At 41.9% G+C, this 25,593-nt stretch overlaps 1 protein-coding gene across 1 annotated transcript in view; it reads right to left on the bottom strand.

Moving 5' to 3' along the window:
- Positions 1–25,593, bottom strand: part of ifih1 (interferon induced with helicase C domain 1) — a 118,773-nt gene that overhangs the window by 40,063 nt on the left and 53,117 nt on the right. The gene's annotated exons all lie outside the window — the stretch shown is intronic.

Here is a 25,593-nt window from a genome sequence, read left to right as displayed (position 1 = left end):
ACAGTGTCTATACTACTCAAGGTGCTTATGGAGAGATAATCTGCCTCAAAAATTGCTGGCCATCTTTTATCGATGTGTGATAGAGAGCGTCCTGACATACAAACTGACAGTGTGGTATTCTAGCTGCAGCAAGACAGATCACAAAGCTCTCCAATGGGTAAATAGGATGGGTCATCACATCACTAGGACTCAACTACAGGACCCGAGGACTATCTACATCTCTCGATGCCTTTGGTGTGTTCGCAACATCATTAAAGACCTATTCTATCCCAGGCACTGTCTGTTCAATCTCCTGCCATTTGGTAGGAAGTACAGAAACATCTTAGCCAAGACAGTAAGACTGAAAGCAACTTCTTCCTGAGGACCACTGTGCAGATGAATGATGCAGCACCCCAGCTTGCCAATGGCCTTTGAGTATTATGGACTATCGAAGTCACTGTTGCATGTAAATATGGATTTAAAAAAAAATTAAGTCATATCTGTTTTGCACAGACTGGAGTAGCACTGAAATCTCATTGCCTTGAGTGGACAATAAAGTTCTATTCTATTCTATTGTGTCCCAATGGTAGAGGGAGTGAACATCTAGGATGAAGACAAGGGTGCCATGCTGTTTTGCACTCCGTGGTTTTGGTCTTCTTGAGAAATCATGAGTGTCTGCTGCTCTATTGAAAAATGTACTGGAATTACTGAGTTCAACAATGCATAATGGAACTTGGAGTTGCTTAAACAGCTCACCACAGACGATATACAAGCCTGTCTCATTACTCTGCTGATTCAGAATGCTGCACACTTGCTAAAGATCACAATACTTTGAATCAGATTAATTTGAATGTTTTTACAGCTGTCATTGCAATCACTATATCCCATCCAGATCTCTCCTACTCATCAGGATTGCAGAGCAGTTGAGCAAAAAGCCTGACCCATAACCTGACAGATCTCTCTCTGAAGCTTTGATACAAATGGAAAAAGATTAAGGGCAATTCCTTGAGCATAATATGGTGAAACACTTAATCGTACACCGTATCTGCATGCAGTTTCATCTTCATTAAAGGCCCTGTAATCTTCGATACAAATAGTATGGTACGAAACTACAAAGGCAGCAGGAAGTCTGGAGCTCCTTCTTTATAGAGAATGCCAAAGCTCTCTTTGAACTGATTCTTAAAAAGCATATTATAAAAATAATTTTCAAAAAAAACTTTGAAAATTGCAACCTGATTATATTGAGGCAATGCCTCAAAAAAAAAGCGCCATCCATCACCAAGAACCCTCACCACCCAGGACATGCCCTCTTCTCATTGTACCATCAAGGAGGAGGTACAGGAGACAGAAGACACACTTTTTTGCAATATATATATATATATAGATATATTCTTACTGTAATTTAACAGTTTTTATTGTTATGTACTGCATGTACTGCTGCCAAAAACAGCAAATTTCAAGGCATATGCCAGTGATATTAAACCTGATTCTGATCCTGTAATATCGGGGGTGGGGGTACAGATTAAGTGGGAAGAAGTTCTTTGCTTTGTGCTTTGTACCGTGAATTTGAGGTGTACCAATATATGGAGAAGTAAATGACAATAGTATTACTGAATGGAAAAAAAGAGGGAAAACAACACAGAAGGTTTTGCTTGGTACACCTATCAATCATTTGCTGACTTTAGTGAAGCTTGGGAGCAGGGAATTTTCTCACCTTTTAAATAAGAATAGTCGAGGATACTAGGAGATTAAATTATTTAAGGTTAAGAAAGGAGAGAAAGGAAATACCTTTTCATATTTTGTCTGGGTAGCCTCCAACATGATGACATGAGCATCAATTTCTCTACCAGTAATTTCCTTCCCCTTCTCCCTTTTTCCATTCCTCATTCTGGTTATCTTTCTTCCCTCAACCGCCTATCATCTCCCTCTGGTCCTGCGCCTCTTCCCCCTACTGCCATAATCCACTGTCCTCTCCTATCCGATTCCTCTTTCTTCCGCCCTTTACCTCTCAGCTCCTTACTTCATTCCCACCTCCCCCCCTCACCTGATCTTGCTTATCACCTGCCACTTTGTATTTCTTATCCTTCCTCCATACTTCCTTATTCTGGCTTTTACCCCCTTCCTTTCCAGTCCTGGTGAAGGGTCTTGGCCTGAAACATTGATGTTCCTCCAGCATTTTGTGTACATTGTTCTAATTTTCTAGAATCTGCAGAATCACTTGCACTTATGAAAAATAAAAATCGTTTTGTCCTTTTTGGCTCTTTCTACATTCTCTCCTGGAAATGTGATTTAATAACCAAAAGTGCTAGTACATTTGGGAGATGACGTCTACAAATTACTCTACCACATTTTACAATGCTAAATATTGCCAGTATTTAGCCCAGAAGCTGCAAACTCACCAGCAGTTATTAAGAGAACATAATAATTGTCCAGCTCTGGGGAAAGTTGCCACTGAATGAATGGGCTTAACAATGATTGTAATAAATGAAATTGCACACAATGTCAGAGGGACCTTGGTAGGCAGGTGAGGAATACTGCCAGCAGGATTGAATTACTTCGTGCATGGGAGCCATGGACACATTCAGAGTTGCAGTTTGGTCTGCCAAGAAAGGAAACCGGAATCAGATTCAGGTTTATTATCACCAGAATCTGTCGTAAAATCTGTTAACTTTGCAGCAGCAGTACAATGCAATACATAATAATAGAAGAGAGAACTAAATTACAGTGTGTATATATATATATATATACACACACACAAAATAGTGAAATCAAATAAGTAGTGCAAAAAAAGGATAGAGGTATGTTCATGGGTCCAATGTCCATACAGAAATCTGATGGCAGAGGGGAAGAAGCTCTTCCTGAAACATTAAGTGTGTGCCTTCAAGCTTCTGTATCTCCTTCCTGATGGTAGCAATGAGAACAAGGCATGACTTGGGTGGTGTGGGTCCTCAATGATGGATGCTGACACTACAGAGGCAAGTGCTCAAGATGGAGCTGACTAAGTTTACATCTCTCTGCAGCTTTTACCCTGTGCATTGCCCCCTCTCCCATACCAGATGGTGAAGTAGCCATTTAGAATGCTCTCCTCGGTACATCTGTATTGAATTGATTTTATTTCCTACATCCTTCACATAATACATAGAACAGTCAATGTAACATAGAAATACACTCAAGTCAGCGTGAGTTCATCAGTCTGATGGCCTGGTGGAAGAAGCTGCCTCGGAGCCTGTTGATCCTGGCTTTTATGCTGCCGTACCATTTCTAAGATGGTAGCAGCTGGAATAGATCGTGGTTGAGGTGACTCAGGTCTCCAATGATCCTTGGGGTCCTTTTCTCACACCTGTGTTGGTAAATGTCCTGAATCATGCAAAGTTCACAACTACAGATGTCTGCACCACTCTCTGCAGAATCCTGGTACAGTTCCCATACCAGGCAGTGAGGCAGCAGGTCAGGATGCTCTGAATTGTGCCCCTGTAGAATGTCCTTAGATTTGGGGGCCCATACCAAACTTCATCAACCTTCTGAGGCAAAAGAGGCGCTGTTGTGCTGGTGTGCACAGACCACATGAGGTCCTCAGTGACGTGGATGCCGAGGAACTTAAAGCTGTTCCTCAAAATCTGCGAGTGTTTTTGGCGACTTTCCAAATGTCCTCAAACTCCTTTATAGTCGCATCGATGATGTAATGCTGGCAAATTCCCATGCCTGCTCTTGTGGGCTGAAGAAAGGAGTCCACTCTGCTTGAGGATGGAGTTGGCCTAATTAGCAGTTAACAGTGAGATGTGGAGAGATCAGCAGCATCAACAGAATGTGAGGGACTGAGTTTGAACTCCATAGCAAGACAACCAAGACATCAGTGAAATGATGTTTGATGTCCCAGTAGGTCACAGATCTCCTTGGGGGGGTGGGGGGAGGAGAATACCATCCAAGTTTTAGCCCCTTAAATAACATTCCTTCAGGGAAAATGGAGTTAGCAAAATCCTGATACCAAAACTTTACAAGTCAATTTTAAGATGCTGGAAATGTGAGATCAAGGATTTGAATGATGATGAGAAGAAATTGTTAAATTTAACATTGACCTTGGAAGTCTGTAAGGTGCTCAAGTCATGAAATAATGTGTTGGTCCTTGAATACAGAGGGCAAATTAAAGTGAAGAATTCAAGAGAGAGGCAAATGAAACCCCAAGGTCTCTCTTGCTGTTGACTGTAGAGTTTCTGCAAAGTAGTCACACCAATCTGCATTTAGTTTCCCCAAGCATAAAGAAGAATATAAACTGAGCAATAAGAGCAGTACACTAAATTAGACGGATTAAAACCAAATCATTGTTTCACCTGGAAGCCTTGGCTGATGACAGAGAAGGTTAAAAGGGAAGTATTGCATCTTCTATGGTTGCATGGGTAAATGGCATAATAAGAGGTACTGCTGAAGGTAGGAGAATGAACCACAGCAAAACAGAGGAATGGTCTCTTCATAATGCTAATAGGAGAGGAAAAGAATCATTCTTTAATGGTGGCACCACATTGGACAACAATGGGTTGAGTGTGGAGTTTCAACATGCTCAAAGTGAAGGTAAGAACTTTATTGTTGCTTTGGGTAGAGCGAATGGGAGAAAAGATGCATGGAAAAGTGGAGTTACGGTTGCGGCCCTGTTAACCACAATGTAGGTGTGGTGAACTACCTGTCTGGACATGCCCCTCACTGGCTCCTCCCACAGACCCCGGTATAAAGGCGATTGGGGCTTGGGCCCTGCCTCTGAGTCTCCAGGATGTAGCATGGTGGTCAATTGCTGCTTGTTCTTTCTTCCAGTCAATGAAAGCCAATATCTCGCCTCACGTCTCAGAAAGTTATTGATGGTGCATAAGTAGGGAAAGTACAGTTTAGAGAGAATAGATGCGGTATATTGGAAGCACTAGGATACAGGATGATATTACCAGAATAGATACGATGGAGAGAGGGAAACTGGGAGACAAAAATAGAGCTTCTGGATTAAATAAGGAATGATACTTTTCTACCTCTGATCTGTTTAGCCTGCACAGAAATCAAGCCATTTGCAAGACTTTTATCAAAATTAAATGCAGACACCACAAAACAAGATGTTTTAAAAAATTAAATGAACTTCTATAGCTTAAATAGTTCTTTAATATTACATGATCTTAAATATAACCAAAATAATCTTTATTTTTCCTCAATGTAATCCCTTTTCTCTCTAGTTTTGAGTTTCATATATTACAGTCCCAGGCATCAAAACATTCAAGCGAGCTGCTGACGCAATGAGAAAAAGGGAAAGACTGACTCATGTTTATAACTTTCCTTTTCAGTCTCTTGATAAGCCTTCTAATCTTCACAAAGCAGATTTCAGTGATAAACAGAACTGAGACTGATCACTGGACATGTGGTAAAATTGCAGGCATAGTGACAACGAAAAGTGATTTACCATCTTAGCTTGTGACAGACACGAAACAGCAGTAAGAATGAAACGGTATACAAATTAATGCACTGAGTTGTCATTGTGTGTTAGAATTGAGAGCAGGAATCAGTAACCTTCATCATATTGCCACAAGCAACTTGTCAGTATAGATTTGACTTTCTGAACCACAGTCAAAAAATAGTTTGCTTAATTGGGCGGCACAGTAGTGTAGTGTTCAGCGTAACGCCTCGGGTTCAATTCCAGACTCTGCCTGTAAGGAGTTTCCACGTTCTACCCATGACTGCATGGGTTTCCTCCTGGTGCTCCAGCTTCCTCCCACAGTCCAAGGACGTACCGGTTGGTAGGTTAATTGGTCATTGTAAATTAGGTAGGCTAGGATTAAATCGGGGGATTGCTGGGCAGTGCAGTTTGAAGGCCCAGAAAGTTATTACATGTCTTCAGCTCTGACTTAATTGTGTTACACTCTACACAAATTAACGGCTAAGAAACAAAACTTAAATTTCAGAAATGGAAGATGCCAGTTTATGTACCAAAATACATGTAAAGAGACACTTGGAAATAGTCTGGTCTAGAAAGCATTTTGCACAATGCAATGTTAGTGAAGAAACTTAATTGGTATTTTGACCTCTTACTACATAAAACATAGAAAACCTACAGCACAATACAGGCCCTTTGGCCCACAAAGTTGTGCCGAACATGTCCCCACCTTAGAAATTACTAGGCTTACCTAATAGCTCTCTATTTTACAAAGCTCCATGTACTTATCTAAAAGACCCTATCGTATCCGCCTCCACCACTGTTGCCGGCAGCCCCTTCCACACACTCACCACTCTCTGAGTAAAAAAACTTACCCCTGACATCTCCTACATCTTTTATTAAATGTCACCAAATTGCTCTCAGGACCTCCATGCTCCCCAGACAAACAGAATGGTATCTAATTTTCCAAAACATGTAACATTCGAAGAAACATTACATTGCAGATGCTGGAATCTGGAGCAACAATCAATCTGTGGGAGGAACTTGAAGGGTCAAGTAGCTGGAGAAAGAAATTAATTGTCAAGAGAAATTTGTAATGTTCCTTCATGGTTAGTTCAGCCAGAAGATATCTGGACTCCACAGTGTCTTGGCAATTTGGATTCAGATGGTGGTGTTGATGTGTTTTAGCCTGGTTGGAGGTACATACCCAGTGGTGTTCCATAGAGATCTCTGCTTGGACCTCTGTTTGCACCATACTGCTGCCACAGAAGAAAACAACTTGACAGGGTGCCTGCACCCAGGCCACACCCTACCTGTGACACTGTTTCTCTGCCACCTATCCCACACCCTTCTGTGACATTGCACTCTCGCTATTCCCAACATGCTTTGCTTCTATCAGATTTACAAACTCGCTCTCTGCTTCACTGGCAGAGTACTGTACAGTCTTAGCTACATACATGTGTGCCTAAGACTTTTGCACAGTCATTGGCATCTGTACGTCTCAAGAGACGATGGTCTGAAGGTTCTTGGGGTTGTAGTCTTGGGGCAACTTGCACTTTCTAGAGTGGCTGTACTCCGAGTGACAGTCTCTTCCACAGCGGCTGCAGGTGAAGGAGGAAAGTGCTCTGGAGTTTCTTTGGGCTCTCTTGTTAATGAGCATGTTTGTCTTTGCTACCTCAGCACATTGTACACCACCTCCATGCTTTCTGGTCTTCGACTGTTTCCTCTCATGTGTTGAGTTAGATGCCCCTCAGCCCCATGTTGTGCTTGCAGACATCCCCGTAGCGGTGGCATGATCTTCCTTGTGGGTAGTAACCCTCTCTCAGCTCGCCATGCAGTATGTCCTTGGGAATGCATACCTGGTCCATCCATTTGACATGGCCCAACCATCTGTGGCTGAGTAATGCATGGATGCTGGAGGTGTCAGTCCGCTGCAGAACCTCTGTATTGGTGATTCTGTCCTGCCAGGAGATTTGCAAGATCCGCCTGAGGCAGCGTAGGTAGAACAAGTTTAGCCTCTTCCCTTGGCTGATGTATGGTGTCCAAACCTCACTGGTGGAGAGGAGTGTGCTGAGCGCACACACACAGCTTGGTCTTCCTTGTCAGCTGCCTATTGTTCCACACTCTTGTTCGGTCTGGCCATGACAGGTGTAGTTTTGGCAATCCTGCTGTTCACCTCTGCTTCAAGTGACAGGGAGCTGAGATGGTCAACCCAAGATAGGTGAAGGAGTCAACTACATCAAGATAGCACCCATCAATGGAGTTGTTTGGGGAGATTCTGCATCCTGGGCCATGACGCTTGTCTTCTTCAGGCTGCGTGATGTCAATGCTACGTCATCTGCAAACAGCATCTTGCGGATGAGGGCTGTCCTAACTTTGGTCTTGGAGAGCAAGCGAGCGATGTTGAACAGCTTGCCATCAGCTCTTGTCTGAAGGTAGGTGCCTTCAGTGCATCCTGCGAAAGCACAGTGAAGGGGCAAGGGTAACGCAGAAGGTTGCCCAAAGGTACCGTGGGATATAGATCAGTTGCAAATACAGGGGGGGAGATTGAAGGTAGAGTTGATGCACTCAGGGAGATCAAATGTAAAGGGAAAATACACAATTAATTACATGACCCTTAACAATGTTGATCTACAGAGGGATCCTGGGTCCTAAGACTCCCTGAAAATGAATTCACAAGTTGATAGGTTTGTAAAGAAGACTGGTGGTGTGTTTGCCTTTATTGGTTGAGACATTGAGCTTCAAAGTAAGGAGTTATGTTGCAGCTTTATAGAACTCTGTTAAACTGCTTCTGGAGCCTTCAATTCAATTCTGGATGCCCCGTTATAGGAAGGAAGTGGAAGCTATGGTGAACGTTCAGAAGAGGTTTACCCAGGATGCTGCCTGGACTAGAGGGCATGCACTATATGGATCAGTTGTATTCCATGGAGGAGTAGAGGCTGAGGGAAGATCTGGCATGTTTATAAAGTTATGAGAGACACAGATAGAATAGATAACTTGTATCTTCTACCCCAGGATCAAAATATCCAATACTAAAAGGCATGCATGTAAGGTGAGAGAGAAACATTCAAAAGAAACAGGTAAAGGGCATGTTTATTCTTAGACAGAGGTGGTGGGACTTGGAATGCACTGCTGGGGTGATGGCAGAGACAATTATGGTAGAGGCATTTAAGATTCCCTTAAATAGCCACCAGAATAGGCAGAGAATGGAATGATATGGACCATGTGCCGGCAAAAAGTATTAGGTGTCAATAGCTTTAGTTTGGCATAGCTCTGTTGCCTGAGAGACCATTTCCCATACTGTACCATGTTATAGATTATTTGCTGTTACACAAATTTCAGTTGTACCTGTCTGGACTGCACATGTGGAAGCCAATTTACACAGCTACACAGTACATATTTTGTAGTAATTTAAAGCAGATCTGTTGGACCAAGTCCTCAAGCTATGGAGTATGGCATTTCAAACCACCTGGATGCAAATTCATTTTAAAGTCTCTACTCTCTCCTTGCAGGTGGTTCACTTGTTAACTGACCTGCAGAGTATTCTCAGTATTTTCTCTTTTTTACTTCAAATTTTCAGCAATTTGTTTTGAATTTCAGTTCTGATCATCCCCAAATCTATTTTGCTTCATCAGCTTGATTATGCCACCAGTGTATTGAACCCATTGTTTCCTGTGCCTTAATACTCCCCATTTTGTGTCTCTCTGGACTGAAACAATTCTTTACATAAGTGAAGTGGCACAATGTGTACAGAAAGGCAATTCTGTTCCACATAATACTCTGAGGAGAGAGGAGGGGCCAGGTGTGAAATTTACTTGGTCCACCTTCAGTTGAACATTTAACACATCCTTCCTTGTGCTAATCAGTCTCTGGGCTCTTATATTCATGTGAATCTGCAAAGATGTTATAATTTTGTGCACAGGTCATGTTATGTGTGCACACACAGCAAGACCCTCTGATAGCTGTAAGATGCCTTTGCTGTTGAACCAAAATCTCTTCCAACAGGGTCAAGATACTATTCACTTCCCTAAGAGCTTTGTAATCCATCGTAGGGAGAACCAGTTAGGTGGCGAGCATTCTAACTGGCTGCATCACTATCTGATATGGGGAGTTGGGGCCCTACTGCACGGGATCGAAGTAAGCTGCAGAGAGTTGTAAAATGAATCAGCTCCATCATGAGCAGTAGCCTCTGCAGTATTGAAGACATCTTCAAAGAGCAATGCCTCAAAAAGACTTCTCAGCAAATATATTTTTCAGAATCAGATTTACTATCATTGACATATTTGTGAAAGTTGTTATACTGATGGTGATGGTGGTGCGTACTGAGCTTTAACTGATAGACAGCAGCCTGATAAATGTATTGCTGTTGTTCAGGTGCTCCAAAGCCAAACAGAGAGACAATGAGATTGCATCCACTGTAGAGTTATTATGATGCTCAGCAAATATGTAGTATCCAGGTCATCTTCAAGGAAAGACCGCATCCATCATTAACACCCCCACCACCCAGGACATGCTGTCTTCTAATTGCTACCATCAGGAAAGAAGTACAGGAGCCTGAAAGGCACACACTCAACGATTCAGGAACAGCCTCTTCTCCTCTGTCGTCGGATTTGTGAATGGACATTGAACCCACGAACACTACCTCACTACTTTTTTTTCCATTTTTATCTTTGCACTACTTATTTAACTGTTTAATAAATATATACTTACGGCAAGTCAGTGTTTTTTCTTTTCTATTATGTATTGCAATGTACTGCTGCCACAAAGTTAACAAATTTCACAAAATATGCCAGTGATATTAAACCTGATTCTGATTTCTGCAAGCTTGAATAGAATGATGGTGTAGACTTACTCAAACATTCATCACACCAAAATGCATCAATGAACCATCAAATTGTCAGAATTATGCTTGGAATTTTCATGGCTGATCCTATACATAAAACCATCTTCAATGAATTCTGTGCCTGGATTAGATCATAAAACATTATATTGTGCCCTTAAATGTTTGCTGATGCCAGCAGATTCCTCTGTTATCTTTAGTATTTTATAGTGCAGAGCTGGTACTTGTTGATTGCCATTATCACTAGCCTTCCATTATTTTAACAATCTCTCCCTCAATATCGCAAAACCAAAGGAGCTGGTTGTGGATTACAGGAAGAATGGAGTCTGGCTAACCCCTATTGGCATCAGTGGATCTGGGATTGAGAGGGTAAACAGCATTTAAGTTCCTTTTTAAACAGCTTTTTACTCCTCATGTATGTGAAGAATGTAAGAAATAAAATCAATTCAATTCAAAACTGCTGCCCTATATTTTATGTGCAGTAAAAAAAAAGAAACATATACTTAAGTATATAGATAGTTTGCATGCAGGCTGAAAACTGATTTCAGTTTGAGATTTAATGCAAAATATCTGAATCAAAATCATTTTGTATAAAATGATTTCAGTTTAACCATGTAGATTTGTGGTGAACTTATTTAACTAACCTTATTGTTTGAGAATTAACAAATTACCTTTGGAAGAATCTCTCAACATATGTTGCCTGCAGGAATGAATTTCTATAATGATGTGATTCTCTGGATAAAATTCCCCAAGGAAACATAGGGTTCGAATCATTTGGTAACAGAGATGGCTTAACAATGAATTACTTTTAATATATATTCTTAAACAATGGAATATTTGTACAGGGTTTTATTTGATATCCTTATTCATTTCCTCCTCATTTAAATCTCACCATCACAAGATATCAAAGTATATCTGCTTCCAACAACCAAGTTATCAGTCTCTGCTATCCTTCAAACTAGAATGTAATATTCAGTTCCCTTTGCTTTTCTAGGTCTATGGAATTCTGTCTTGGAGAATGAAGAATTTACAGAAAGCATCCCCAATGATGGAAATATATCACCTGATCTGACTCGAGCAAGCTCAGAGAATGGGAATACCTATGGGGGAAAAAGTAGCCCATGGCGTCAACTTTAGGTGATATGTCAAGCACAGGGGACATGAGCAGAACTTCGGAAGGCTTTGGAACCAAAAGGTTAAAGGGAGGTCATGCATTCTTGCTTTGAGGTAAAAGAAGGGAGAAGCAGAGGGGATTATGTTCAAGCACTGATTCTCTAGTACCAGCAACTGTTTAAGTGTAGTGGGTAGGCTGCCAAACACTACGTACAATGTCACTGGGCAGGCGCAGAATACCCCAACACAAGAGAGCCTGCAGATGCTGGAAATTCAGAGTGACACACACAAAATGAAAATCAGATCTTGAAATTAATCATGAAATGTGTGGTCAGTAAATAATGAGACATAATAATCAGTCTCTGGGACCTCAGAGTTTTTCAATGTCATATAGCACATGTCTTTAGTGAATGAACAGCAGATTCCCACTTCCTCATTTCCTACAACTGGGAAACACGTAGTGGGAAAACTGGAATAGGTCAATGAGTATAGAAACCAAAGGGATTGCACATAGGTTATTTAATTTCTAAAGGAGAAGCAGTTAAATGTGCACTGTGTGTAATAAACACTCTGGAAACACTAATGCTCATAAACGGAAAATCCTACAAAATATGGATCTGGCCCAGTCCATCGTATGTAAAGCCCTCCCCACCACTGAGCTCATCTACATTAAATGTCACAGCAAAGCAGCATCCATCTTCAGGAATTCCCACTAGTCAGGACATGCTCTCTTCTTGCTGCTATCATCAGGAACAAGGTACAGGAGCCACAGGGCTCACACCACCAGGAAAGCCTTGGGTGTGCATTCACTTCTGTAAGGTTCAGGAACAGTTACTATCTGTCAGCTATCAGGGTCTTGAACCAGTGGGGATAACTTCACTAAACTTCGCTTGCCCCATCATTCAACTGTTCCCACAACCGATGGACTCACCTTCAAGGAATCTTTATCTCACATTCTCAATATTTATTGCTTATTTATTTATCATTATTATTTCTTTCTGCTTGCATTTGCACACTGGTTGAACATCCAAAGTGGCGTGGTCTTTCATTGATTCTATTATGGTTGTATTCTATTATGGATTTATTGAGTATGCCTGCAAGTAAATGGATCCCAGGGTTGGAATGTTGACATATATGTACCTTCATAATAAATTTCCTTTGAACTTTGAAGAGGTAATGTAGCTGGCTCACTGAAGAATGTGAAAGGAGAAACTAGGATTATTGGGTGGAGGATATGCTGAGCAAAACTTATGTATAATAAGCTGATAAAGTATAGACCTTTGAGCTGAATGTACTTTTATAGTTGTGTTTTAATTTTGCAAAGTTGAGGGAATACTTGTGCCAAGGATGGATCACATATTACCCTGACACATTTTGCACTTGGTTAGGTTTAGATCATAACTGATGATCTTTTATAAATAAAAAAATCTAAAGAAATGGAATAGGTGTTGCCCAGTTGGAAAAATTCAGAGTTCTCTGAGAATTATAAGGCAGGAGGTGTTAACGGAGACAGGAAAAGGCAAAACCATGAAGGGTCTGAACACCAGAATCTGAATTTTCAAATTCAAGTGTTGGTAGACTACAGGCAGTATCGGTCAATGGAAAGAGTTGCAGAGCATCAGATGAGCTCAAAGTTATGGTGAATAGAAGATGAGAGGCCATCCAGTAAGATTTGAAACTGTCAAGCCAGAACACAGCACAGGAAGCAAAATAAAGAAATATTGACAAGAAAAACACAATATTTTAAATCTAAGCTTGGAACAAACTCTTGGAGCACTATATTCTACCTTTTACATTGTAACATATAACATTCCCCATTTTTCTTGGCACTTAAACAAATCTGCTAAGATACTACTTTTTTCCGAAGGAGTTGAGAATTCAGGGTATTTGCATATACTACAAACAACTAATTTGTTACAATTCTTGATCTTTTTACTTCTTGAGTCAGCAACATGGACACACAGACTCTCAATGTACATGATCTCTTTTAACATTTTCAAGAATGTAGTGGTAATTACAGGATGTGACTATATCACAGCACCCAGTGCAGTTTCTTGAAGAGCAAATTGGTCTGCTACAGATTCCATGCTGATCAACGACACATTAGAACTGCTGGGTAAGCAATTGAATGGCAGAATAGATTTGTTATCATTAAAGATAAGGAGAACAAATACAGCTTGACAGAAGTTTCAAAGGGTATATAAAGCTGGAATAGGCATTAAATGACTGTATTGGAAATGAGCTGCATATCTTCAGGTACAGAAGCCTGAAGACGCACACTCAAATATTCAGGCACAGCTTATTCGCCTCTGCCATCAAAGTTCTGGACAGTCCATGAGCTCATGAACACTACCCTGCCGTCCCTCACTTTTACAATGTGTTTGTTAGGTATTGTAACTGAATGACTACCACCCAAAGGTGCTGATGCCAATCATCATGACGTACTTTAAATGGCTGATGATGACCCACATCAAACTCCATTCTTGCCACTTTAAACACTCACCAATATGCTTACCAAAGGAATTAGTCTATGGCAGATCTATCATGTATCTGGCCCTGACGACCTGGAAAACATCTGATGAATCATCTCGGCCTAAAATGTTGACTGTTTGTTCACATCCATCGATGCTGCCTGACCTGCTGAGTGCCTCCAGCATATTGTGTACTGCACTTACATTATATTGCTGTTTCTAGATTTCGGTTTGGTATTCAGCACTATTGTCTCACAGACCTAGGTGAACAAACTCCGCCTCCTCGGATGAAATACACCACTGGGCAACTGGGTGTTGGATTTCCTAACCAACAACCTCAGGTAATCAAGATGCACAACTCCCGCCCCATCATGCTCAGCACAGGTGCCCCCCAAGAATGTGTGCTGACGCCATTGCTATACGCTCTTCTCACACGGCCAAACAGCCCAGTAATCACGTTGTCAAGTTTGCTGATGGCACAACAGTGGTGGGGCTCATCACTAACAATGATGAAACAGCCTATAGAGAGGAGGTGGAAGAGCTTGAGATCTAGTCCCGGGCAAGTAGCCTCCTCCTCAATGTTAACAAGACAAAAAAGTAGTTAACAACTTCAGGAGAACATATACTATTCATACCCCCTTTACATTGATGGCACAACAGTGAAATTTGCAAGCAGTTTCAAACTCCTGGGAGTGTACATCACATACAACCTCTCGTAGTCCGATAACATACCTGCACCAACATCTCTGCTTTCTGAGGAGGCTGAAGAGCTAGACTTTGCACATCTATAATCACATCATTCTACGTATGTGCAGTAAAGAGCATCATCACTGCTTGGTAAGGAAACTGCACTGCAGTCGGCAGCAAAGCTCTACCTCGGGCTATCAAAACTGTCCAACACATCACCGACACCAGCCCACCCACTATCAAGGACATATATACAGAAAGGTGCTGGAAAAGGGCCAAGAATATCATGCTCATGACTGTCCCACTCCCATCAAGGAGGCTACAAAGCATCCACACCAGGACCATCAGACTCAAAAACAGTTACTTTCCCTCAAGCAGTAAGGCTGATCAACACCTCCACTCACTGCTTTATTATTTCCCATCACTCTCACCTTATGTACAGCCTAGCATCATTTTACGGACACACAATGCATGTACAAGCTTTCTTAAGTATTTACGTCTATAGAGTGTTTTTTGTCATTATTATTTATTCTTCATCTTTTGTGGGGTTTTTTTGTATTGCATCGGATCCAGAGTAACAATTATTTTGTTCTCCTTACACTTACGTACAGCAACAAACTTGAATCTTCATATCTTTGCACTATACTGCTGCTGAACAACAAATTTCACATATGTCAGTGATATTAAATCTGATTCTATTTTTGCGAATGAGTAAAATAAATCTGTGCGCAGGGTCCTCAGTTGCTTCATCGACACACACAAAATGCTGGAGGAACTCAGCAGGCTAGGCAGCGTCCATGGAAAAGGGTACAGTCGATGTTTTGGGCTGAGACCCTTCAGCAGGGCATTCTTTTCCTCTTTGTACTCTTTTCCATAGATGCTGCCTGGCCTCCAGCATTTTGTGTGTGTTGTCTGCAGATTTCCGCTTGTTTGTGTTGCTTCATCTATGTCAGGAACAGGAAAATTCAGTGATAACTGCAACATTCACTTGCATTTTCAAATACACTGATGATGAAATAGTCCATGCCTCCATGGATTTAAAATTCAAAGTTCAAAAGTTAATACTTCTTGTTGAAAATAATTTGACTGCGTAATAATATATTCAGAAAAGTATGAAACATGCAATAAGTGAAAAAATAAATGTCTTGATTTTTGAAATAAGCCTGATGTCAGTAGTGGGTCAACTATTGGAAGATACTCTAATGGACAGGATATATGAACATTTGGATAGATAGGGCCTGAGGCAGTCATAGCCGAAGGGTGGTAGTGGGGTTGAGCTCCTACTGTTGAACAAATGCTCTTCAGGGGGTGTGTCTCAAACAGCCTCTGACAACCAAGACCAACTCCTGGCCTTCATGTGTGGCATAATTCTTATGTCCAGTGGAACTGTTCTCACTGACAGGAGAAGGGGCAAAGGCGGGCCACTGGCACCTTAAAACCAGTTGCACCGGGCAGATGGGGCTCGTTAACCACGGATGGTAGCTCATCTAGGAGAGGGAAAACTCTGATTTCAAACCTCTGCTCCCTTGCAGCTATACCCACTCACAGGAAAGGCTTTGGGAGTAAACCCTAAGGAAAAATCCGGAGTGGGAGTCCCGAAGGCGGCTGACTGCTGTACCCAGCACCGGCACGGCAACTCCTGCGATGCTGCTGGCACCAAACTGTACCGACTCCCGTCGTTCCTTTGGACCTGTCGTCAGAATGGGAGGGGGAGGGTTCCACTGCATGGGCAACAGACGGACCTCCATATCAACTCTGCCCTGGCCTGTGCCCTGGAGAGCCCACTCCAGTTTCGCTTTATAGTGTCAGACAAACACAGGAAGCAGCAGTTACCGATTATAACTCATAACACTTGACTGGCGTAGAGCATGGCGCCGGGGTTACTTCCGATGGTGGGAGAGACCATCACGTTTCACTGGACAGCTACCGTCTGCTTCAAGCTGGGCAACTCCCAGCCAATAAGGTGCCGTCCCGCCACAGTCAGTCTTCCTCATTGGGTTCATGGGGATAATGCATTATTCCATGAAGAGCTGACTGTAGTTATGCACCAGACAAGAAAGAAAACAAGTTGAATAAGACAACACTCTTCAAGTTGGGATGTTGGAAAGTCTGCACAATGATGATTGGACTTGACCAAAACCTCAAGGATATCAAAGATGCATGAAAATCAGTGGTAATTAACAGTGAGCTACTAAGGCTCAAGGTAGATATAGCTACCCTACAAGAAACACGTTTAGCAGATTCAGGTACACTGAAGGAAAGGGACTACACATTTTTCTGGCAGGGAAAGAACCAAGATGAGCCCCGGAAGTATGGAGTGGGTTTTGCCATTAGGAACTCCTTGTTGCAAATGGTGGAGCCACCAGAAAAGTGGAACACAACTCTGAGCTCTACTCAAGGGAGAATGTTGTTCTTAGCTCAGCCATTGATGCCATTGATTGTCTACCAGTCATGGATGAACTTGACTTCAAACCAACCACTGAGGACCTCAGCAAGGCAATTGACAGTCTGGCCCCAAGGAAAGCTCTTAGCAATGATGGGATTCCTCCAGACCTGATCAAACACTGCAAGAGCTCACTCCTCCAACCTTTGTTGGAAGAAAGAAGCCGTACCACAGGATATGCGTGACTCCAAAATCGTCAGTTTGTACAAGAACAAGGGTGATAGGAGCGACTGTAACAATTACAGGGGTATCTCCCTCCTGAGTATTGTCGGCAAAGTCTTTGTTCGTGTAACTCTGGCACGTCTACAAACTCTGGCAGAACGGATCTACCCTGAGTCCCAATGTGGTTTTCGGACAAGGAGGTCAACTGTCCACACAATTTTCTCATTCCATCAACTCCAGAAGTACAGGGAACAACAGAAACCCCTCTATGTTGCTTTCATCGACTTGACCAAGGCTTCTGACCTTGTCAACAGGGATAGGCTCTTTCAGATTCTCCTCAAGATTCTGCCCCGAAACTCCAAAGTATTATCAAGTCATTCCATGAGCACATGAAGGCTACTGTTCAGTACGATGGCAGCTCATCGGAACCCTTCGCTATTCGTAGTGGAGTCAAACAAGGATGCATGTTGGCCCCAACATTATTTGGCATCTTCTTCTCTATGCTATTGAAGTACATGTTTGGGACATTGACAGAAGGCATCGACGTGCACAACTGGTCGGATGGGCAGCTGTTCACCCTGCGTGCCTGAGAGCAAGAACAAAGGTGCGAAAGATCTCAATACGTGACATGCTCTTTGCTGATGACACTGCTATAACTTCGCACACCAAACAGCAACTACAAACTCTCATGGACCACTTCTCTAAGACATGCAAGGACTTCAGGCTTACCATCAGCCTAAAGAAAACAAATGTCCTTGCCCAGAACATAGTGGAGACACTAGTCATTACCATCGATAATTACGATCCAGTCTGGTCCACGAGTTCATATACTTGGGGTCGACCATTAGCAACACTCTCTCCCTCGATGCTGAAATCAATAAGCATATTGGCAAAGCAGCATCGATCCTTGCTCGACTCTCCTCGCAGGTCTGGGACAATCTAAAACTCACTACAAAGATCAAGACTGCTGTGTACAATGCATGCGTTATCAGCACCCTCCTGTATGGTCGTGAGACTTGGACCATCTACTCCAACCAGAAGAGGAAACTCAATAGTTTTCACCTGCACAGCCTTCGTTGCATCCTTGGCATCACCTGGAGAGACAAAGTCCCAAACTCTGAGATCCTGTCCCATGCTGGACTCCCCACAATGTTCACGCTTTTAAGACAATGCAGACTGCGTTGTCTAGGTCACGTCTGTTGTATAAAGGATGGTAGACTGCTAAAGAACATCCTCTACGGAGAACTAGCAACAGGCAAGAGGAACGTTGGTAGACACCAGCTTTGCTTCAAGGACATCTGCAAGCGCGACATGAAAGCCTTAAAAATCAACACAGTGTGCTGGGAGGACACAGCAGATGACCGCAACAAATGGCGAGGTACTCTTCAGCAACACCTAGAGCAAAGCGAAAGAGTGATCCTGAGTCAGTCTGAGGAGCGGAGAGCTAAACGGAGAGCACAGTGGACAGCAGACAACTACTCCACGATGCCCTACACATGCAGCAACTGTGGCAGAGCCTACCGTTCCAGGATCGGCCTCAATAGCCACAGTCAACGCTGCTCGACAAACCAGTGACTACCAGAGGCGCAGTACCCTCGACTGATGGAGGCCACACAGGGCCCGATTAGAGATAGTCATCATGACTTTGTGTTTGATAGGCCATGTTTAACTAACGTTATAGAGTTTTTCAAAGAGGTTATGAGGAAGATTGATGAAGGAAAGACAGTAGACATTGTCTATGTGGACTTTACCAAGTCCTTTGAGAAAATTCCTCATAGGACTGAAGGTTCAGGACCCTGGCATTTAGGATGAGATAGTAAATTGGATTCAACATTGGCTTAGCTGGAGAAGCCAGAGAGTGGCAGTAGATGGTTGCCTCTCTGAATGGAGGTCTTTGACTAATGGGTGGTACAGGAATCTGTGCTGGGTCCATTGCTGATTGTCATCCATATAATGATTTGGATCATAATGTGGTAAACTGAAACACCAAGTTTATGGATGACACCAAGATTATGGGTATAGTGGACGGTGAGGAAGACCATCAAAGCTTGCAGTGGGATCTGGACCAGCTGGAGAAATGGACTCAGGTATAAGGTATGGCATTTTGTGAGGACAAACCATACACAGAGAACTGCACAAAATTTTGAAGGGTATAGGTAGGGTAAATGCAAACAGGCTTTTTCCCACTGAGGTTGGGTGAGACTGTGTTGGCGCATAGCCTAGTGGATAAGGCATCAGTCTAGTGATCTGAAGGCCACTGGTTTGAACCTCAGCTGAGGCAGTGTGTTGTGTCCTTGAGCAAGGCACTTAACAACAACCGACAACACCAGTGCCAAGCTACTTGGGTCCTAGTATCCTTTCCTTGGACAACATCGGTGGCGTGGAGAGGGGAAGGCTTGCAGCTTGGGCAACTGCCGGTCTCTCATACAGCCCTGCCCAGGCCTGCGCCCTGGAAACCTTCTGAGGCACTAATCCATGGTCTCACGAGACTAACGGATACCTACTATTATTGGGTGAGACTAGAACTTGAGGTCATAGGTTCAGGGTGGAAGGTGAAATATTTAAGGGGAACCTGAGGAGGAACTCCACTCAGAGGCTGGTCCGAGTGTGGATCACACCACCAGCGCAAGTGGTGGCTAAGTGCTTGACTGCAGCATTTATGTTTGGAGAGGTACATGGATGGGAGAGGTATGGAGGGGTACGGTCCAGGGTTAGACAAACAGCAGTTTAGCATGGACAAGATGGACCGAGTGGCCTATTTCTCTGCTGTAGTGCTCCATCATTCTATGACTATGAAATGCAACATGCAAGTGAAGTGAGCGTAAAACCGTCGGAAATCACGAGAGTTACATTCCACTTGAACATAGAATTCAGGAAATCAAACATAAAATTATTGGATTTGAAAGAAGCCAAAGTCCAGCAAAAGAAAAAGAACCCGGTCTTAAATCAAGTCTGTGTATGAGTTAGCAAACAGGGTAACAGACAGCACTGGAGATGCTTCATTAGTATATGAATGAAATACAAAATAAATACGTTCCTATAACTATAAAGGCAGAATGTCACAAAGGAATCAATTTGCACGTATAATGCAAAAATTAGAGAGAAGACCACGTAGATATGAACAAAATTGATTGGAGATACCAGTTACCCAGGTTATTCCAATGTAACTAATAACTACTGCAGCCACAATGAAATTCTCAACTATCTTCACAGATTAGTCCAAAGCAAAACAGACTGCCACAGCAGAAACAAATCACACTGTATTTGTCACTGTGTAACATCCAAATCAGAGCTGTCAAGCACAATTGGGCCATTCTATCAGTCACTTCTAACGGTTCAATGTTCAAAGAATATCATTAGAATTGTAGTTATGGAAGTGGCACCCGTTATAGCAGACTAGAAAGCTAAGCCTTATTGTGCCTTTGTGACTTCGTATGTCAAATTTTATTATTTAAATGAAGATGATACAATGCCCTGAAGTTACATAAGCACAAGCTTATGTCAATTGAGCCGGAACATTGGAAATATATATACCCTTGATGAATCATGAAATATAAATGCGAGATTTCTATTTTAACAGCTTTTTTTAACAAAAGGCAATGCAGCAACAAAAATATTTTCTGTTTTATGTTTATTGTGTCTTAGACTTTAAGAAATGACTGAAACTGCAAATCGTACTCTGATAAGAAGGCTGAATTATAACACTGACTATATACACAATTTTTTTCAACATGGGCTCTTCATATTTGTAAACACAAGAAATTCTGCAGCTGATGGAAATCTAAAGCAACATATGCAAAATGCTGGAGTAACTCACCAGCTTATCACCACCCCCGGTGCCCTTCCTCCTAGGGCCTGATCTCCTCTCCTATCAGATTCCTTCATCCTCCCTACCAACCTAGTTTCCTCCATCCCTTATTTATTTATTTATTTATTTATTTATTTATTTATTCATTCATTCATTCATTCATTCATTCATTCATTCGTTTATTCCTCCCCATTTCTCTCTCTGCCCCTCTCACAATCCCTCCTTGCCCTGTTCTCCATCTTCCTCTGGTGCTCCCCTCCCCCTTTCTTTCTCCTTAGGCCTCCCGTCCCATGATCCTTTCCCTTCTCCAGCTCTGCATCCCTTTTGCCAATCACTTTTCCAGCTCTTAGCTTCATCCCACCCCCTCTGGTCTTCTCCTATCATTTCGGATTTCCCCACTCCCCTCCCACTTTCAAATCTCTTGCTATCTTTTCTTTCAGTTAGTCCTGACGAAGGGTCTCAGCCCGAAATGTCGACTGTACTTCTTCCAATAGATGCTGCCTGGACTGCTGCGTTCCACCAGCATTTTATGAGTGTTGCTTGAATTTCCAGCATCTGCAGATTTCCTCATGTTTGCATTTTTAAAATCTTCTAGCTGTTCTTCTTCCCCTTCCCCTACCTTTTTATCTGGGACCTTTCCCCTTCCTTTCTGGTACTGAAGAAGGGTGTCAGCCCCAAACATTTAACTGTTTGTTCATTCTTCATAATTGTACTTGATTTTTACAAGATTACATGTTGAAAAATGCACTGAAAATAAGAAAGATTATTATAAATGTAATTATCCATTATAATTATACATGACTGTATAGGACTTTATTCCCTAGAGTGTAGGAGAATGAAGTGAGATTTGATAAATGTATGCAAAATTATGAAGATATGAACAGGGCAAATGCAAGCAGGCTTTTTCCACTGAGGTTGGATGAGACTAGAAAAAGAGGTCATGGATTAAGGGTGAAAGGTGAAATATTTCAGAGGGTAGTGAGAGCGTCCAGTAGAAGTAGTGGATGTGAGTTCGACTTCAACAATTAAAGGAAATTGGGATAGGTACATGGATGGTAGAGGCATGCAGGACTATGGTCCAGGTGCAGATTGATGGGACTAGGCAGATTAATAGTTCAGCATGGACTAGATGGGCTGAAGGGCATGCACTGTAGTGTTTATAATTCTACAGCAAACTTCCATTTACCTGATGTGTTCTGGTCTTTGGTGGTCCCAAACTAGTAGATCTCCAAACACACATTACACATTAATAAACTTCTAATTCTGTCTTTCTTAAAAGATGGTACATAGAAAAATAATACATTTCCCAGTGAATCATAAACGCAAGAGGTTCTGCAAATGCTAGGAGTCCAAAGCAACAAACAGGGAACACTGGAGGAACTCAGCAGATCAGGCAGCGTCTGATGAATGAATAGTCAACATTTCAGGCTAAGGCCCTTCATCAAGCCTTGATAAAGGTCTCAGCCCAAAACATTGATTGTTTATCCATTTTCCAGTGAATCTGGTAAGTTTAAAGGGAGCATGGAAATAAAAGCCCTAGCAAGTTTCAAGGAAGTTTGGGAGGGAGAACCAGGTGTGCTTCAAGAGACTATACCAAGTGCATTTTAAACAAAGGTGTGAACAAAAGGGTGTGAATCAGGGCCCTGCTGTACAACAGGAACAGTAGTCGCGGTGAGAAAGGGAGTGCAGGAACTGAGTTACCAGTGTGTGAAACGGAGCAGAGGAATCAGCATTAGGTAGGCCTAAAGCCAACTCAGAGGCACTTCTGATTGTTGGATATTACAGTGTTTGGATAATATTATTACAGTTTAACCATAAAATTAATTTTGGCTCACCTTATTGCATCAACCAGCTGACTAGAGAAGAAAATGGCAAAACGATAGACTTTTAGGAACAATTCTGAAAAACAGAGCCCCCTCTCCCTGCCGCAGTTTTACTTGGCTTGAGTGCACAATCATTTGGTTGTCATGGGGCTTTAGATTCCTGCCTATGAAACCCCATGGTTTTCTGCCAATTAATTTTAATTCTCAGATAATCATAAGAATCTCGTACTCATACTCTACATGTCTTTCTGGCAAGTAAGGCTCCCTGCTCAGAGAGCACTTTGCAAAATTATGCCAATTACTTAATCTTTGTGATGCCTTAAAGCATTTTTGACAGGGAATATTTTATATGACAGATTTTGGAATAGTAACAAAAATTAAAGATTACAATTGTCTCCTGTTTTGTATCTGATAATCCAGAAGCATGTTTTCTCTTTCAAGACTTTCTGCTTCATCTCTGATATTCCATGTGCCCACTCCCCAAGTTCATCCCTTTAATCACATGAGAGACTCTCTTCCATTCTTTTGAAATTCTCCCCAAAGATATCTGCTCATGCAATGTTTCCATTTCTGAATTAATTATTGTTATATCTATATCTCCTAATTAGGATGAGAATGTCCTTGAGACCTTGTGAGAAAAGGAAATGATTCACTGAGCAAATAGACAAAATTTTATGGCAGAATGTCTGAGCACCAGAACCTTCAAACAGACACCAGGACCATGTTTTCCTGGTGTTGAAAAACACACCAAACCCCATGCACAGCCAGAATTTCAGCCTCAGCACACATTCCTCTCCAGGCTACCATCCATCTTGAGGTTTGCGCATTTGCAGTCACTGTGGATCAGGGCTGTTGATGTTCATCGCCCAGACAATATTCACATCCTGAAGGGAACACACTAAAGCGAACATCAACCATTAAGAAAATGCTGCCCACTCTACTGAAATATAGCAATCTTTGAGTGGAAGGAGCTATTCATTCCCAAATGTTGCAGAATGGCAGAGATGCAGAATAATGAGGGTTCAGCTAAGGTTTAGTTCAGCTATTGTAAAGACCACATGTGCCAAAATGAGAAGAAATTTGAAGTCATGCTGATGTGTAATTCAAATGTTGTAAGCAAAGAGCATGATTTGATAGACTGATAACAGCGATATATTATTACATTTGCAAATTTTATGAATGAAGTATGCTTTTGGAAAAAAACAATCACTATCTCCTTCACCTCTGATCAGACTCCTTTTGGAAATTTCCCCTTCCTGCCCTTGTATCCTATCCTCACCCTCCTCACCTGAGTGCAAAACCTTGAGTCTGCTGACTTCTCTGGGGATGCCAGTGTCCACAGCTTCTCATTTGCTGATCACGTGGCCGAATGCTCAGTATCAGGTCAGCCTCAAAGATTTGACTTTCAGCAGCAGGTTGCTTTCTTCCGGGAAACTGTACTTTCAATCTTGCACTTAAATCAGAGGTTCCAACCTGGGGTCTATGGATCCTTTGCTTAATGGTATTGTTCCATGGCATAAAAAAGTTAACTGACTTTAAGTGACTTAAATCCTTCCACTTTTGGTTGCATAATACAATTTTTTGATTTTTTTGATATACCATTTTTCAGAGTAAAAAATGTATGCTTCACTCTTCTATAAATATGTAGATCCGATAATACACATACTCTTGATTTTCCTGTACAATTATCACAGAAGATAAGTTACCAGAATAATTTTTAGTGGCACTAATTCATTAAAGAAGGGCATTGAGAGAAAATAAAAGTCAATTCAATACAATCATTTTTCCCCAATTGTTCATCTGCAGGCACATGGCAGGGTTTGATTAGATGGCAGTATTAGAAGCTCATGAGGATTTCTTGCACTAATGTCCTGAACAATTTGTCGAAAGTTGAAAGGACGCTTTAATCTCTGCACTTTGCTTTTTGAGATAGAAAACACTGAGAGATTTATGGCCAACTTTATCAGCAATAAAATGCTGAACAATAACCCTTTTAGACATCAATGGAAACTGCTATTCTCACACTAGTTGAAACAAATACCTTGTATGACTGTAAACCAGAATGACTGAAATTTAAACGATCTTGTATTGTGTTTATTATCGGTCATCATTTGAAAATTTTAAAAAGAGCATCAAACTTTTGGGAGAAAGGTCAGCTTCATAAACTCCTGAGTAGTAAATTGTGTCCTTGATGGCATCAAGAAAATACAACTGTGGAAAGGAAGTTGGCAGAGTTGAACTAAAATGGTCTCCGCTCGAAATGTCGGCTGTACTCTTTTCTATAGCTGCTGCCTGGCCTGCTGAGTTCCTCCAGCATTTGTATGTGTTGCTTGGATTTCCAGCATCTGCAGGTTTTCTCTTGTCTAACATTATTGTGGTAACTTCTACTTTACAAAAATACCACTTGACAACTTGATGGCCAAAAGAGCATCTTTATTTGGGATGGCAAATGATATTTACAATACAGAAGCTTCCAGGTACCTCGTGCGGCATGAGTGGAGGAACTGTATCCAATGCATACTGGGAGTAAAAAGAGCGGAAGTAAAGACCCCGCCAACCCTGGATCTCACCTCTTGCTATCAACAGCTCCCCGACTAGTATTAACTTACTTTTAATAATACTCACATTACAACAATTATAAACTTATTCCTTTATCTAGGAACGTACAAAATTCTGAGCGAACGTGATAGGCTGGATGTAGGGAGGATTTCGCCCCTGATTGATGAGTTTGGCACCAGGAGTCATGGGATAAGACATTTACAATTAAGATGAGTACAAATTTCTCAATTCAGAGATGGTGAACTTGTGAGAATCTGAACTACAGCAGGATGTGAAGAGCAGATTATTAAACTCATTAAAAGTGGTG

This window comes from Hypanus sabinus, chromosome 4 (genome assembly GCF_030144855.1).
Source record: "Hypanus sabinus isolate sHypSab1 chromosome 4, sHypSab1.hap1, whole genome shotgun sequence".
NCBI lineage: Eukaryota > Metazoa > Chordata > Chondrichthyes > Myliobatiformes > Dasyatidae > Hypanus > Hypanus sabinus.
Note: the sequence above shows the minus strand (reverse complement) of the source record. Positions and strands in the feature narration are given on the sequence as shown.